The sequence below is a fragment of the Triticum dicoccoides genome, chromosome 3B (genome assembly GCF_002162155.2).
Source record: "Triticum dicoccoides isolate Atlit2015 ecotype Zavitan chromosome 3B, WEW_v2.0, whole genome shotgun sequence".
NCBI classification, from domain to species: Eukaryota; Viridiplantae; Streptophyta; class Magnoliopsida; order Poales; family Poaceae; genus Triticum; species Triticum dicoccoides.
Genome location: NC_041385.1, coordinates 110,430,335 through 110,447,666, shown reverse-complemented (window position 1 = coordinate 110,447,666; position 17,332 = coordinate 110,430,335).

Sequence of the window (17,332 nt, the reverse complement as noted above, 5' to 3'; positions counted from 1 at the left end):
TCTCTCTCTCCCTTGATTATCAATACAATGGTCTCTAGGAGATCCATATGATGTAAGTCTTTTTGCGGTGTGTTTGTTGCGATCCAATGAACTTTGAGTTTATGATCAGATCTATGTTTTTATCCATGAAAGTTATTTGAGTCTTCTTTGATCTCTTATATGCATGATTTATTATAGCCTCATACTTCTTCTCTCATTATTTGGGTTTTGCTTGGCCAACTTGATCTATTTATCTTGCAATGGGAAGAGGTGCTTTGTGATGGGTTTGATCTTACAGTGCTTTATCCTAGTGACAGAAAGGGAAACGCCACGTATGTATCATTGCTATTAAGGATAACAATATGGGGTCTATTTCTACATAAATAGATCTTATCTATATCATATCATCGTTCTTATTGCATTCCTCCGCTTTTCCGTGAACGTAATACACTAGACGCATGCTGGATAGCGGTCGATGTGTGGAGTAACAGTAGTAGATGCAGGCAGGAGTCGGTCTACTAATCTAAGATGTCATGCCTATATAATGATCATTGCCTGGATATCGTCATGATTATTTGAAGTTCTATCAATTGCCCAACAGTAATTGTTTTCCCACCGTTTGCTATTTTTATCGAGAGCCACTCGTGAAGCCTACGGCCTCCGGGTCTCTTTTCATCATATTTTCCTTTGTGATCTATTTCCTTTGCTTTTATTTTTAGATCTATTAAACCAAAAATACAAAAATACCTTGCTGCAATTTATTTATTCCGCGATCTATTTATCCTATGTATCACAATTATCTCACCTTATCTTACCTACTGAGGTGTCGTACCCAAAAAGGATTGACAACCCCTTTAACATGGGTTGCAAGTATTTGTTATTTTGTGTGCAGGGGCTGTTATCGTGGTGTTAGGAGGTTCTCCTACTGGTTCGATAACCTTGGTCTCATCACTGAGGGAAATACATACCGTCGCTATACTGCATCATCCCTTCCTCTTTGGGGAAATACCGACGTAGTTCTAGAAGACATCAAAAGGAATTTCTGGCGCTGTTGCCGGGGAGGAACTTCAACATCAACCACGTTCCTAATCACAAATCTCATCTCCTCGTAAATTACATTATTTGCCATTTGCCTCTCATTTTCCTCTCCCCCACTTCACAAAAATTTGCGTTTTATTTGCCCTCTATCGATGGAAACGACACCTATGGGATCACAAGAATCCCTACTGCGGTTGCGGGGCATGGGGTCGTGAGGAGAGCAGGACTAGCAGTCAGCACAAGCACGGGGGTCGTTTAACCAGGTTTGGGCCGCAAGGATGCGTAATACCCTAGTCCTGCTTTGATGTGTATATCTGTTTTCTTGGAGTTCTTGAGCTAGCTACCATGGGCGTAACTTGTCCAAGGGTCCGAATCCTTCTCCTGGGTGCCTTGGGCCTCCTTTTATATGCAAGGGGATCACCACAGTGGCACACAGGAGGTGGCATCAGGGTACTGTAGTTAAGCCTATCGCTAGCCATTATGGGACAAGACGCATTTAATGCACCTTCAACGTGTCCCCTTCACTTTACCACCGCTTTGCCCTGCCTTGACACGCGCCTGGGCCAGCGAGGCGGTCAGCGCCATGTAAGTTGGCAGGCAGGTGAGGTGGCGCGGCGGTAGGGCCTTCTCAAAGATTTGCATGCCACCACGTAGGCATGCACTGAGTTGGCTGAGAAGCCTCGTGCCGACATGCAGGCACCTGCCCAGCTGGTGGGCTCGCAGCTGCATGGGAGCGGCGGTAGAAGCTTGGCGGGTGCGGGCCTGGCTGCGGCCTCACCGATGCCCTTGGCAAGGGCCTTGCCGGGGCCCCGGCAAGGGTCTTGCCATGGTGTTGCGGTCGTCCCCGGCAAGGACCTTGCTGGGGGTCTTGTGGGTTTTTTGGTAAGGATCTTGCCGAGGTTCGTCCTCTTCTAATCCTCCTCCGATTTGGAGTGTTTCTTGTCTTCACAAAGATCTGCATGCCACCATGGAGGCGCCTCCCGAGCCCAGGTCCCAACGCGGTTGGCGGTGTTGGAAAAAACAGGGGCTCGAGGGTGGCACGCTCTGCTAGCGTCGGGTAAGCTGCCCCGGCAAGGTCCTTGCCGGGGCCGTGGAGGCCGCCCCAGCAAGGGTCTTGCCGGGGTAGTCCACCTCGCCCTCTTGTTCTTTACGTCTCTGTCTCAGTGTTGCTTTTGCCGTCTTGTGTCCTTGATTTCCTGGCTCGGCCCCACTTATGTGTGGCTGTGGGCGCGGCTCCGACTGCCCGTGCACAAACAAGGGGTACAAAAGAGCGCCCCTATTTTGGTACACTGAAACCCTCTTTTTCGTTCGCCGTTTTCTTGTCAGATCTGTTTTTGTGTGCATTCTTGTTTGCGTAGTCATGATGCCTCAAAGAAAATATTATGATGTTCCTTACCCAAATATTTTGCTTGAAATTGAGAAAAGTACTAAGGAATATATGACCACACAATTTGAGCATAATAAATATTTTTCTGAAGAACTTAAGGAACACTCCGTTTTGTTAGAGGCTATAACAAAACAACTTGGTGATATTAGTAGAGAAGTAACTTTTCGGTCCGCTGCACTTCCCCACGACCCACATTGAATGCGTGACGTGGGGATCGTGCGTGACGTGGGGGGCATGCGTGGGGCGGTTGCTGCAGGTATGCATCATGTCGCAATGAATGGAAAAGAGGCGGCCCGCATCTTCCCCATAAAAAGGAATAACCGCGGGCGCGCAACTCATTTACCTCTTGTGCTTTCCCCCATCTTGGCATTGTCTTCCCTATCTTCCTCTTCTTCCTCAAGCTCCTGCTCGCCGCCGCCGCTCCCCCCACCGCCCCCGATCCCTTGCCCCCTCCCCAGCCGCCATGGCGCCCAAATCTGGCAAGGGCAAGGGTGCACCCAAAGACTCGAAGGAGAAGGAGATGCCAGAGAGCGAGGCGGTGTCGCGGCGGGTGCAGTCCGCCTATTTCGTCCCGTCGTCAGTCGATGTCTTCGAGCTCAGGGACTACTTCAGGCCCTTGTGGGGGGTGGAGACGACGACGCATCCTGCCATTCGCTTCCTCCCTGTGGATTGCAACAAGGGTGGCCCAAAACGGTACCCATTCTTCGTCGACTTCTTCTACTGCGGGCTCTGCCTCCCTTTTTCTGATTTCTTCAACGATATCATGCACACTTTTGGCTTTTACCTGTTGGACCTCACGCCGAACGTCATGGCGTGCTTGGCGTGCTTCTCCCACCTCTGCGAGGGCTTTGCCGGGGTGGTTCCCAGCATGGCACTTTTCTGCCACTACTTCTACCCCCGTGTCCAACCTGGGGGTGCCCATTCTGGGAGCGTCTCCTGGATCTTGAGGACCCAGGAGAAGGGCGCGTACCCAGAGGGTGCCGTGAAGGAGAGCTGGGATGAGTGGCGGGGCCGGTGGTGCTGGATTTCGAAGAAGGACCCACCGGAGTTCTGCTGGAGTGTTCGTCAGGAGCCGCTGACCCGCAACGCGGTGTGGGGCAACCTCGACGCTGATGACAAGAAATTCTCGAACGCCGCCACCAGGATCCGCCGCCTCACCGAGTCCGGGCTCACCCTTGAGATGATTGCGGCAGATTTCATCCGCCGCCGAATCGCTCCACTGCACAACAAGTGGAGGCCGGCCTGGGATTTCAGGAACGCGGCCGACATCATGAGGCTCTGCACTGGCCTGAAGCACAACGTCACGATGATGGGACACTCCTGGTACTGCCGGTGACTCTTCCACCTCGATGTGTTCGCCGACGGCAAGGTGGAGAGGACCGGCAAGGCCATCAAGGGGCCCTTGTTCGGGCTGCCGCCAGGGGTGGTCCCGCTGAGCAACAACACCTAGCGGGCCGACATCCTCGCCATGATGCTGGTCTTCGATGCACACGGTCTCGACCCAGCTTGGGTTGAGCCCCCAGCACGCGAGGTGGAGGAGTTCTTCGACAACCTGGTTGAAGAACTTGCTCATGATGAGCCGGTGCTCATCTAGGACACCACATAGGAGGAGCTGAACTACATCGCCGCCAGGGCGGCGGAGGCGGAGCTTGCCAGGTTGGCTGGCGATGTCGGCGGCATGGAGAACGAGGCCGCCATGGCCACCGAGGAGAGGGAACACGCCCAGTGGGTGAAAGCCGCCAAGGAGGTGGGCGGCGACAGCACCGAGGCCCCCCTTGCTGGGGACGCGGTTGAGGAATCATCCGAGGAGGAGGCTGAGGCCGGCGACCCCTCGTCCATAAAGACGGGACGCACCCTGCACCGGGTCAGCTCTGGCGAGCCGGTCCGACGCGGCAGGGGCGAGCCACGGCAAGTGGCACCAACAGGAACCGCACGCGTGACAAGGGACGCGGAGGCGAAGAAGAAAGCTGCGGTGGTGAAGAAGAGGGCGACTGCCTCTTCTTCATCCAAACGCTACCGGACTCCATCGCCTTCTCCTCCTCCGGCAAGTGCGAACACAAACTGCGCCTTCGACTTCCCGTCCCTCGGCCTGAGGAGGAAAAGGAAAGTAACAGACGAGGAGACGGAGGAAGAGTAAGCATCCTGCCCCTCGTCATTCCTGTCCTTTCCAGCCGTTGCTTATCTTGACTTGTCTTTATCTTGGCAGGTGAGGGAGTCCTGGATTAGGGGGTATCCGGACAGCCGGACTATATACTTTGGCCGGACTATTGGACTATGAAGATACAAGATTGAAGACTTCGTCCCGTGTCCGGATGGGACTCTCCTTTGCGTGGAAGGCAAGCTTGGTGATTCGGATGTTAGATCTCCTTTTTTGTAACCGACTCTGTGTAACCCTAGCCCCCTACAGTGTCTATATAAACCGGAGGGTTTCGTCCATAGGACAAGAACAACAATCATAATCATAGGCTAGCTTCTAGGGTTTAGCCTCTACGATCTCGTGGTAGATCAACTCTTGTAATACTCATATCATCAAGATCAAGCAAGCAAGAACTAGGGTATTACCTCCATCGAGTAAACATCATGTCCCCAGCCTCCTATTACCATTAGCCTTAGACGCATAGTTCGGGACCCCCTACCCGAGATCCGCCGGTTTTGACACCGACATTGGTGCTTTCATTGAGAGTTCCTCTGTGTCGTTGCTGCAAGGTTTGATGGATCCTTCAACCGTCAACAACAATACGGTCCAGGGTGGGACTTTTCTCCCCGGACAAATCTTCGTGTTCGGTGGCTTCACACTATGGGCCAACTCGCTTGGCCATCTGGAGCAGATCGACAGCTACGCCCCTGGCCATCAGATCAGGTTTGGAAATCTTAACTACACGTCCGACATCCGCGGACACTTGATCTTTGATAGATACGGCCCTGTCTCAGGAGCGTCGGACGGCCACGACGAGCATGACTTAGATCTGTCGTCAGATAGTGTTCAGGATATCGCATTGCTGCAGCTCCGGACTTCAATCTGGAGCAGATCACGCAATCTGAGGACGGGTGGATGGACCCCGCCATGGAGGCCGCACACTCACCAGCTTTGGAGCCGAACATAGACTCTGCCTCTAAGGAAATCTGTGCCGCCAGACCCCCGGACTCGTCTCTGACTTTAGTGTCCGAACCACGTGCATTCGTGCCCATCGAATCTGATTCGGCACCGATCATGGGATTCACCGCCGCGGACATCTTTCAGCACTCACCCCTCGATGACGTGCTAAATTCATTAAGGTCTCTCTCTTTGTCAGGAGACTCTCGGCCGAACTATACCCGGCTCGAGTGGGAAGCAGATAACAAAGAAATTCGTTACCCACCCACCACCAACTTAATTGCCATTGTCGATGATTTAACCGACGTGCTCGACTTCGACTCCAAGACATCGATGGTATGGACGACGATGCAGGAGAAGAACAGGAATCACCCCCCATAGGGCGCTGGACAGCCACCTCTTCACATGATATATATATGGTGGACACTCCCAAAGAAAACAATGGCGATGAGGCAACAGATGATAACCCCTTAGGGAAGCAATCAAAGCATGGGCGTCATCGGCGCCGCTCTAAGCCCTGCCACAGCAATACCGGCACAGGAGACAAAAGCAATCCGGATGGTGCCGAAGACGGATACAACCCCGACCAGCCTAACTTCGAGCAGGGCGAATAGGAGGACGGGCAAGCTAGCCCAGATGAACAAGCGACTGACGGAGACTTGGAGGATGACAACTATATGCCTCTCTCCGAAGACGAGGTGAGCCTCGGCGATGATGAATTTGCCGTGCCTAAGGATCCCATCCAGCAGGAGCGTTTCAAGCATCGACTTATAGCCACTGCAAGAAGCCTAAAGAAAAAGCAGCAGCAGCTCCAAGCTGATTAAGATCCGCTCACACATAGATGGACTGAAGTCCTGGCAGCCGAGGAATACGGACTCGAGCGCCCAACCAAAGGCTACCCAAAACAAAAGTTGCTACCTCAACCTGAGGAGGAGGCCCTAGAGCCTACACTACCAGCACAGGACGGGGCTGCCGGCTACCTCGTGGCTGGGATAAATCGGCGTGTCAAACTAAACACCAGCCCGCACCCCGACACCCATACACTACGACCCAGGGCAATACGCAGGACCTGCAAGACATACTGGAAAACAAAGCAGGACAGACAAGATCGATCTATGGATCACAGGGACGCGCCACAACGTGTGATGATGACCGTCATAACAGATATACTAACAACAAGTCCGGCCGGGCCGAATATAGCAGACCTGACTTATTCGAACTGCGTTGTGACATAGCCCGACATAGAGGCACCGCGCACCCCCTCTGCTTCACTGATGAAGTAATGGATCATGAATTCCTAGAAGGGTTTAAACCCGTAAACATCGAATCATATGATGGCACAACAGACCCCGCGGTATGGATTGAAGATTTCCTTCTCCACATTCACATGGCCCGCGGAGATGATCTACATGCCATCAAATATCTTCCCCTTAAGCTCGAAGGACCGGCCCGACATTGGCTGAATAGCCTGCCAGCGAACTCCATTGGCAGCTGGGAAAACCTGGAGGATGCATTCCTCGACAACTTCCAGGGAACTTACGTGCGACCACCGGATGCTAATGACTTAAGTCCCATAACCCAACAGCCCGAAGAGTCAGCTCGGAAATTCTGGACTTGGTTCCTAACTAAAAGGAACCAAATTGTCGACTGTCCGCATGACGAAGCCCTCGCGGCCTTTAAGCATAACATCCGTGATGAGTGGCTCGCTCGACACCTCGGCCAAGAAAAGCCCAAGTCCATGGCAGCCCTCACGACACTCATGACCAGCTTTGCGCGGGTGAGGACAGCTAGCTGGCTCGCAGCGGCACCACGCCAAGAAACTCCGGCACTTCAGATATCCGTGATAGCAACAAAAAGCCATGGCGCAACAGGCATAAGCATCGTAACAATGGCGACAACACCGAAGACATGGTAGTCAATGCCGGATTCAACGGCTCCAAGTCCGGTCAGCGGAAAAAGCCATTCAAAAGAAACAATCCGGGATCGTCCAGTCTAGACCGCATACTCGACCGCTCGTGTCAAATTCACGACACCCCTGATAAACCTGCCAACCACACTAACAGAGACTGCTGGGTGTTCAAACAGGCCGACAAGTTGAATGCCGAAAACAAGGACAAGGGGCTGCATAGCAAGGACGACGAGGAGCCCCGGTGACCGAACACAGGGGGACAGAAGAAATTTACTCCCCACGTGAAAACGGTAAATATGATCTATGCCACCCACATTCCCAAGCGGGAACAAAAGCGTGCACTAAGGGACGTCTATGCGATGGAGCCAGTCGCCCCAAAGTTCAACCCATGGTCATCCTGCCCGATCACTTTTGATTGCAGAAATCATCCTACCAGTATCCGTCATTGCGGTTCAGCCGCATTGGTCCTCGACCCAATCATTGACGGATTCCACCTCACGCGAGTCCTCATGGACGGTGGCAGCAGCCTGAACCTGCTTTATCAGGACACGGTGCGTAAAACGGGCATCGATCCCTCAAGGATCAAACCCACCTGTCGCTATCAAAACCGGCGGATCTCGGGTAGTGGGTCCCAAGTAGTGCGTCTTAGGATCAATGGTAACAGGAGGCAAGGGACACGATGTTTTACCCAGGTTCGGGCCCTCTTGATGGAGGTAAAACCCTATGTCCTGCTTGATTAATATTGATGATATGGGTAGTACAAGAGTAGATCTACCATGAGATCGTAGAGGCTAAACCCTAAAAGCTAGCCTATGGTATGATTGTTGTTGTTGTTGTTGTTCTACGGACTAGAGCCATCCGGTTTATATAGACACCGGAGAGGGCTAGGGTTACATAGAGTCGGTTACAATAGTAGGAGATCTACGTATCCGTATCGCCAAGCTTGCCTTCCACGCCAAGGAAAGTCCCATCCGGACACGGGACGAAGTCTTCAATCTTGTATCTTCATAGTCTTGGAGTCCAGTCGATGATGATGATAGTCCGGCCGATGATAGTTCGGCCGATGATGGTAGTTCGGCTATCCGGACACCCCCTAATCCGGGACTCCCTCAGTAGTCCCCTGAACCGGTCTTCAAGTTAGGGACGCTCCTCGATTCTTCCGAACTATTCTTCATCTTCGGCTGCCGGTCTTGAAAACTGGTTCAACATATCTTCTCATCTTCTATCTTGAGGATCGCCGAAATGCATTCGACGAGTTTACGCGTTGGGTATCCGAGGAGCCCCTTTAAGTTTACGGCCTTTATCAATGCCTTGCTATTTTTATGCCATGCCTCGGGTTTGAAGTTGTTCCCGGGTGGCAACGTCCTCTTGCGTCCGAGCTCCAACGCCGGACTGCATTCGAGGTATCTTTTGCAGCCGAGCACCAATGCCGGACTGCTTCCCAGATCTAACACCGGACTATGTATCCGAGCTCCAACGCCGGACTGTATCCGAGCTCCAACGCCGGACTATGTATCCGAGCTCCAACGCCGGACATGCCCTCTAAGGAGCTAGCCACTTGCATCCAAGCTATATGCCGAACTGCTTCCGAGGTGGTTAAGCACCTCGGTCATGGGCTGATTTTTGGTCAATGTTTTTTATTGATGTAATTTATTCTCTGACGAGATATATAGCCAGTAGCCCTCAAGGTATGTATCGGTCTAAAACCCGACATGCACCTGAAGGATGACATAAGACCGTTGATCCCCGTAGCTGCTGAGAGTCAGGTTGATTTGCAAAATCGGTCTGAGGATCAAGTCCTAGCTCGGCAGAATACTTCGGGACACAAAAAGCAGCGTGCTCAGTCCTCGAGACTCAGGTTGGGTGCGGCCGACCAACCTGAGGAACAAAATCTCCTCGGAAACTGTATTGCACTTAAGAATTTCTGCATAGAACAAGCAATGCAGTAGCCCCCGAGACACTGGTCGGGTGGCAACACCAGATCAGGGGATCAATGTGCCCCTTTAATATTTGTAAATAATAAGCCCGAAGCCCAGTAGCCCCCGAGCCTTAATGCGGGCACGGGTGGCCGAATTAAGGATCAATATCCATAGTAAAATCACAAATTATGTGTAATGACTCAATGTATCCAAGTACTTTAAGTCATTAATGCTCGGATCCGCATTGTACAAAACTTTGTTGACCGACCATGGGCTTCAACCTCCTCGGCCGGTAGCCGAGGAGTGTTTGTCCTACTTTATAAAGCCTTTATGAGGGCAAAGATTTACGACAAACAAGGCAATCTGGTCATACGGCTTTCTAAACAAAGTTACGCAGAGAGATATTTTATATTGCTATTTAACAGAAGAAATGTCTTCCAAAGAAAATAGTCCCGCTATCGGTTCCTTTCTTTGGGTTGTCATGCTAAGCATGATGATGAAACCTCAGCTCCAATGTAAGAGCAAAAGATCGAGGACTTAGTTTGGGAGGCCAGTTAATAGCCCCCGGTAGTGTTCGGCGATAGTCGAGGTCAAGCCGGAAACACTTCGGCCAATGTTATGAATGGCCCGTCATTTAATATAGTCATCGGATCGCTGACCAGTTTACACCTATTGTGACAGTCAGTTTTCGGCTTTCTCCACTGAGGTGCTTGACCATGCAAGCTGGAAGCACAATCGCAGTGGTTCTTCCTTTACACACCTAGCCGAACAAAGCAGAACGTAGGAGGCAAGCGCGGGAGCCGGGCAACCCAACTATTGACCGAAGACACAATTCGAAGCTGATGCATATATAGCAATATCCGAGAATGTTTTTGCCGAATCTCTAAAGGTGTCCGGCGTTGCACTGCGAGACTTGTGCTGAAAACACACAAATAGTTAAAAGTGCCAAAAGCTTGGAAAACCAAAAAAACGTCAGTAAAAACATGATGTCCGAACAAGATCAAGTGTTCGGTGCCAATCCGAAAATTGGACTTTAGAAAAAAGTGCTTCTGCCGTGCTTTAACTTTGCAACGACTAAGAAGAAAAACACTTAGTATGAAACGGCTCAAATAAACATAAGAGCCCCCAAGCGACTTGGGTAAAAGTTGAAAATGTAAGGTGACATGTAGAATGCCTTCTAGCCGGATTGTAGATTGTTTGTCGTAGCGGACCTTTTCGCTTCAACCTCTGGACCCAATAGTCCGGAGTGTGTCCGAATACCCTCGCGGTTATAAAAACCAAGGCATGCGTGGAGACCAGGCGTAGGGGTCATTAGTTCTTTATCAGACAAGTGCCCAACTAGCTATGTTATATTACATGGTTAGTAAGAAACATCTTCCAGGGAGAATAGTTCCGTTAGGGGTTCCTTTCCCTGGGAGGCATGCCCTAAAGTGCATGTCCGGGCTGCGAAAAGAGCAGAAAAACATCTGGGGGCAGGTAAATAAATAGGTAAGAAATCATCTTTTAGTTCACCGACCGAGTGTTCCCTTAAGAACGCTAGCTTTCGGCTTCACTCAGTCTGAGGTACACATCCGGCTGACCCGGTAGTAACAATCGCAAAGGTGCTCCCTTTACCACCTAGCCGAACAATCGGGAACGTAGGGGTAAGCACAGGAGCCAGGCAACCCAGCTTGGCCAAAATTTAAGTCATATCGATGCATATAATGGTGAATAAAAGGTACATGCGGAAGTGTGACACATGTGTTGGGCATAAAGCCCGTATTAATAAGATTCTGTTAAAGAAGCCCCCAGGTATAATGAGCGCGGGTAGCGCATTATGTGTGTGCGAACAGAGGTCGGACAAGGAAAAAATTTTACAAGCAACTTTTTTCCAAAAAAGTATAATGCTTGGTCGAGCCGAACACAAATAAAAAATTTAAAACTTTGAGCATGAAGGCAACTTAGCTGGTTAATGTGTTCGGTATTGACGACGCGGTCCGAGCTTGATGTGGGACAAGGTTCCATCCCCCAAGCCGGTCCCAAGGTGGCGGAGCAAGGAGCTCGGCACTCCGAAGTGGTGACATAGCACGGTCAATGCAGGACAGCAGAGTGATGCCGATGTCCCCGGCATGGGGTAATGAAGTGTTGACGAAGCCCCCCGTCCAGCCGAAGTGACGTCAAAGGATATAGTCCGGCTGGATCATTTTCCTGTGCACAAAAAATAGTGCAGACCGGGGATAATAGTAATAATAGGAATTAAAAAAATGTTGCATAATAAATAATTTATGCAAAGTGAGTAGTAAAAGAAATATGGCCTGGCGCCGAAGTCGATGTTGATGCAGGTCGTCGACGTAATGCAATAAAGGCATGGCAAAGCCTGGATTCACAGGTCGGTCCGAGTTCCGGATGTGGCGTTCGTCGAAATGTGTACGGAAACTGACCGAACCATCATGCGACCGTTGATAATGCGGCCACCATTTGATAGAACTGTGTACATATGCTAGACTAACCAGAGTAATAATTCCTTGGGAAAAATTTAACCCAAACAAGTAAAAAGAAATACTAGGATTAATAGCACCTGGTTTATTTGTTGTAGCAATCTGAAGGAAGGTGATTCCCAAAATTGGGACTCGATCCGTGCACCCATGCCTGGTCGGCTAGTGACGCTGAAGTGTCCGGAGTAGGTTGATGAAGAGATGGCGAAGCCCCTGGTCCAGCCGAGATGTCGAAGTAGGTCGGCGTGATGGACACCAGCTTGAAGAAGCAATAGTGCAGCCCTGCCGATGCAGGTCGTGACGTGGTTGATTCCGGCTTGATGAAGCGACCGTGCGGCGATGCCGGTATGCCCGCTCTGTGTAATCCGTGGGGCGGCCATGTTGGTGATGATTTATCCTTCGTGATGCCGGACTCTTGTTCGGCTTGACAAGATGATGATCCGAAGAAGTTGAGCTTGGCTCAACAAAGTGACGACGTGTCTAGCGCAGGTCGGCAGCCGTGGAGCAATATTGCCAGACTGGTTTGACACCAGCATGATGTTGAAGATCATGTTCAAAAGATCTTAGAGTTAGTGGGATGTGTTCAGGAACAAAACACAATACCCCATACAAAACTTCCTTTAAAAAGGATGTCCGAAATCCCGTTCATAAAAAAGACGAACTCGGGTCGGATTCGTTTTCGCGCAGAAAACAGATCCGAAAAGTGATGCACTAATCGGAAGGTTCCTGGAGTTTGGACGGTCGGATCGAGCTGAATTTTTGGCAGATGGTAGATAAGGGAATTCCGCAGCAAATCAACGGTTGGATCCTCCAAAGGACATCCGAGCTAGATGCTGGATACCACGCCCTAAACTCGTCCGGATTCTCGTCCAGATTCAACAGGGCTCCGGTATATCGGAGATTGCCGGAGATTCCTCCATCGGAACTCGACGAAATTTTTGCTGGGTTGTTGTAGACTTAATTCCGCATAATTCCACCGAAGTAATCGTTTAAGCGACACTCGAGAAGGCGGTGGTGGCGGATACAACTTTGCTGTCCAGAAAAACAGCGCGGTCGCCTGAGGGCAATGTTGACGTTAAGCCCCCGAGCTCCATGGATGACTCCTCCATGATCTTGATAGAGATCGGAGTTGGTGTTGATGAAGGCCTTCATCCGAACATGACGATCGGAGGTAGGGCGCAGTCCTCGGTCAAGCCAAGGTGACCAGTCGAGCTGGTGACGAAGAAGCCGACGTCGCAGTTGACCTGCAGTCGAGCCATTGATCCTTCCGCCGATCACACAGCGGAACTCTCAATGAAAGCACCAATGTCGGTATCCAAACCGGCGGATCTCGGGTAGGGGGTCCCAAGCAGTGCGTCTTAGGATCAATGGTAACAGGAGGCAAGGGACACGATGTTTTACCCAGGTTCAGGCCCTCTTGATGGAGGTAAAACCCTACGTCCTGCTTGATTAATATTGATGATATGGGTAGTACAAGAGTAGATCTACCACGAGATCGTAGAGGCTAAACCCTAAAAGCTAGCCTATGGTATGATTGTTGTTGTTGTTGTTGTTGTTCTACGGACTAGAGCCATCCGGTTTATATAGACACCGGAGAGGGCTAGGGTTACATAGAGTCGGTTACAATAGTAGGAGATCTACGTATCCGTATCGCCAAGCTTGCCTTCCACGCCAAGGAAAGTCCCATCCGGACACGGGACGAAGTCTTCAATCTTGTATCTTCATAGTCTTGGAGTCCGGTCGATGATGATGATAGTCCGGCCGATGATACTTCGGCCGATGATGGTAGTCCGGCTATCCGGACACCCCCTAATCCGGGACTCCCTCACCACCAAAACCACCTTTAAAGGTGTAATCCCAGGTGTAGAGGCCTGTTGTACGGGCTCAATAACACTGGAAGTGGTCTTCGGATCTTCGGATAACTTCCGGAGCGAGGAGTTAATCTTCGATATCGTCCCTTTCTGTAGTGGCTATCATGCACTACTTGGACGAACCGCATTTGCTCGATTCAATGCGGTACCACACTATGCATACCTCAAGCTCAAGATGCCAGGACCTTGCGGGGTTATAACAGTCAATGGAAACACAGACCGCTCTCTCCGGACAGAGCAGCACACTGTAGCCCTCGCAGCAGAGGTACAAAGCAGCCTTCTTTGGCAGACCGTCAACTCGGCGATAAAAACCCCGGACACCCTTAAGCGAGTCTAGAGTACTCTGCAACAGGCTCGACCTGCGCGACTAGAGCTCGACTAGCAATTTGGCCTCTGTCCTAGTCCCATCCAGGCGGTATTCGTGCCGCGCGTACACAACTACGCACTCAAAATACCATGGGCATAGGCGGAGGCACGACGATGATGCAGTCCACGGTGCGGCTCAACCGTCACGAGACCCACATACCTTTATCATCTTCTTTCTTCTTAAGGACCCTACTTTCGGGCAGACCCTTCAAAGAGTCTGATCATCGGACTCACCACGGGAAGGAAAACCAAGCAGGCAAGAGGCTTTGCATATAAGGGAATACCCAGGTGGTCTCTGTTAACGATTGATATACCTGTTTTACATACCCACACACAGCCTGCCCTCGGATAGTACATGTCAAATAGTCCTATTTTTTTCTTATCGCATTACTCGTACACATACGCTTTGACGTATTATTTAAATAACAACGGGAAACAATATACAACGTCAGCTTATTATTACTTTCTTCATATTTTCCCTTGACTGTTTATTTAATATTGCACCCGTACACTTTGGTACGTTCAGTTCGCCAGGGGCTTTACTATGGCCCATAACACGGCAAGAAAAGTCCAAACACTTTCGACAGTGCGGCAGCCCGAACTTATAGCATTATATGCATCAACTCTGAATCATGTCTTGGGTCAATAGTTGGGTTTGCCTGGCTCCCTTGTTTTGGTAACTTACATTCGGTTCTATCGGCTAAGGTAGCGCAGGGAGAACTACTGCGATTGTGTCCCGGTTCTTCCGGACGAGCACCTTAGTAGACAAAGCCGAAAACTTACTGTCATCATGCGGCGAGAGCTGGTCGCCGTTCGAGAGGTCTTAAATCCTTAAAGATTTTTTCTGCTTCAGGCGAGGAATCGGCCTTGTCCAATTTAGGCGTATATAGCGCCCCAAGTTCGGCCTTCCGAATACTAGGGGCTTCGCCAAAGTTTAAAATTGTAGACCTCTATGGCTAAGTGAGAGTGATAAAGTCGAATAGTCCGATTGCCTTGTTCGCTGCGCTAAACACCTCCTTAAAGGACCAACAATTTGGATAAAGAGTGTTTGGGTTTTCCACGAACACCCCAGTACTAGTTACACGGGGGCAGAAGCCGACGACTGGACAACTTTTAGAATTTTATAAACAGCCACACAGAAGGTAATATTTTAAATCAAAAAGCGTTGTATAGCGCACACGAACTTGTTTTCATATTACAAGACGACATGAGTACATTCACTCGAAAATTACATCCATGGTACATTCATCGGCCATGAGGCGGGCGCCTTTCATAACGCCGTCATAATACTTCTCGGGATAACAATGCGCCTTGCCCTCTGGTGGTCCATCCTTCACCAACTTCTCTGCATCCATTTTGGCCCAATGCATTTTCGCGCGGGCAAAGGCTCGACGGGAACCCTCAATATAGATGGAGTGCTTAATAACTTCCAGCAGCAGACAAGCGTTTACCATCCGCTTTATAAGGCCGGAGTAGCTGTCGGGCGGGGGCTCGCCAGGCCATAGCCGGACTATGAAGTCCTTCATGGCCAGTTCAGCCGCCTTGTGGAGTTCGACCAATTGTTTCACTTGGTCACTCAAGGGCATCGAGTGTTCGGCCCCAGCATACTAGGACCAGAACAACTTTTCCATAGAGTTCCCCTCTTCGGCATGGTAGAACTCCGTGGCATCTGATATGCTACGCGGCAGATCTGCGAATGCCCCTGGAGAGCTTCGAATTCGGGTAAGTAATAGAAATGTCTCCTCCACATGCTTGCTTTGCATAACGAATGCCTTACCCGTCGCTATCTTTTTGGCCGCCTGGATCTCCTGGAGGGCCTTTTGGGCTTTGGACTTGGCGTCTTTCGCGCTCTAGAGGGCCTTCGCAAGCTCAGACTCTTGCGTCTTGAAGTCATGCTCCAAGGACTCGAACTTCTTGCCAAAGTCCTGGAGCTCTGGTTGTACCTCGCCTACCCGAGCATCTTGTTTTTCACGCTCGGTGCGCTCCTTGGCTGCATTTTCTTCGGCCTCGGATAGCACTTTCTTCAGGGCCACCACTTTGGTCGTGGCCCCTATTAAAAAATTATGATGCTTTTCTTAGCATCACCAATTTTTCTCCCTTTATATGACACACGGACGGGGTATCACTTACCTTCGTTATCTTCGAGCTGCCTCTTTGCGAGGCTGAGCTCTTCCTCGACCTGCTTCAGGTCCCACTTGAGTCCAGCAACCTCCGCAGTACTGGCGGCAGCGGCCAGCAGCGGCGCCTGCTTATTAATTTAGACATTTACTATTAGACTCCTGCGGATACAAGTTGACCCTTCGTTTGGCTTTTCTTTCCGAACACCAAACAGAGTATCAGGGGCTTGTGTCTATCGGGTGATATTTTCTTACACTTTTGATTACTTACCTCAAAGCCTGTTAGGAGGCTGGTGCAGGCGTCAGTCAATCCGCTTTTAGCGGACCGAACCTTTTCAATCACCGTACTCATAAGAGTACGGTGCTCTTCGTCAATGGAAGCGCCGCGAAGCACTTCCAATAAATTATACGATGCCTCCGGCTGGATGGAGGTCATCGGCACGGCCGGCTCGCCCTCCTTAGTGAGGGGCTGCCTACTTGAATCCGGAACCTTTGAGGGTTCCGGCACAGTATCCGGCCGGGAGCCAGACTTGCTGCGGCTCCCGTCAGCATAATCCATGGGGATCTTACCCCCCATGTGCCCGGGGTCTGGGATTTCTCCTTGGGGAGTCTCCAGAACCATCGCCCCCTGCTCCGGTATCCTTTGGGATAACACCTTGGTGTCATCCGCAGGCCGTGGGGAGGTGGCCGTCGGGAGTGAATTGCTATTCATCTTCGATTCACTCAAGGACCCATCCGAAGAGGATACCTCGAGGTGGGACCCGGCCAGACTGCATATGTGTGTTTGGCGTTATAACAAACAATGAAGCTAAAACACATAAAACGTACTATAGAGTACATATGCTTACGATTTCGCCAGGGGCTTGCCCCTAGGCAACCACTCCTCCTCGCTGTAAGCGGCCGTGGTGGAGTAGTCCGGAAGGGATGTCTTTCCCTTCTTCGGCGTCCTAGCCTCCCCCTGCGGGGTGACTTTTCTATTCCTCTCCTCCCCATCTTCGTGGGAGAAATCTACCTTGGCGTCCTAGGATGACGAGTCTATTACGGTCCGGCGCCGAAGACCTTTTCTTGTCCCTGTGGCCGCCTTCTTGGGCCCTTCGGCCTCCCCAGATGGGGCAGACTTCCTTCTCTTCTCCTCCCTGGTCGGGTGAGGCATTTCCTCTCCCTCCCCCTCATCTTCA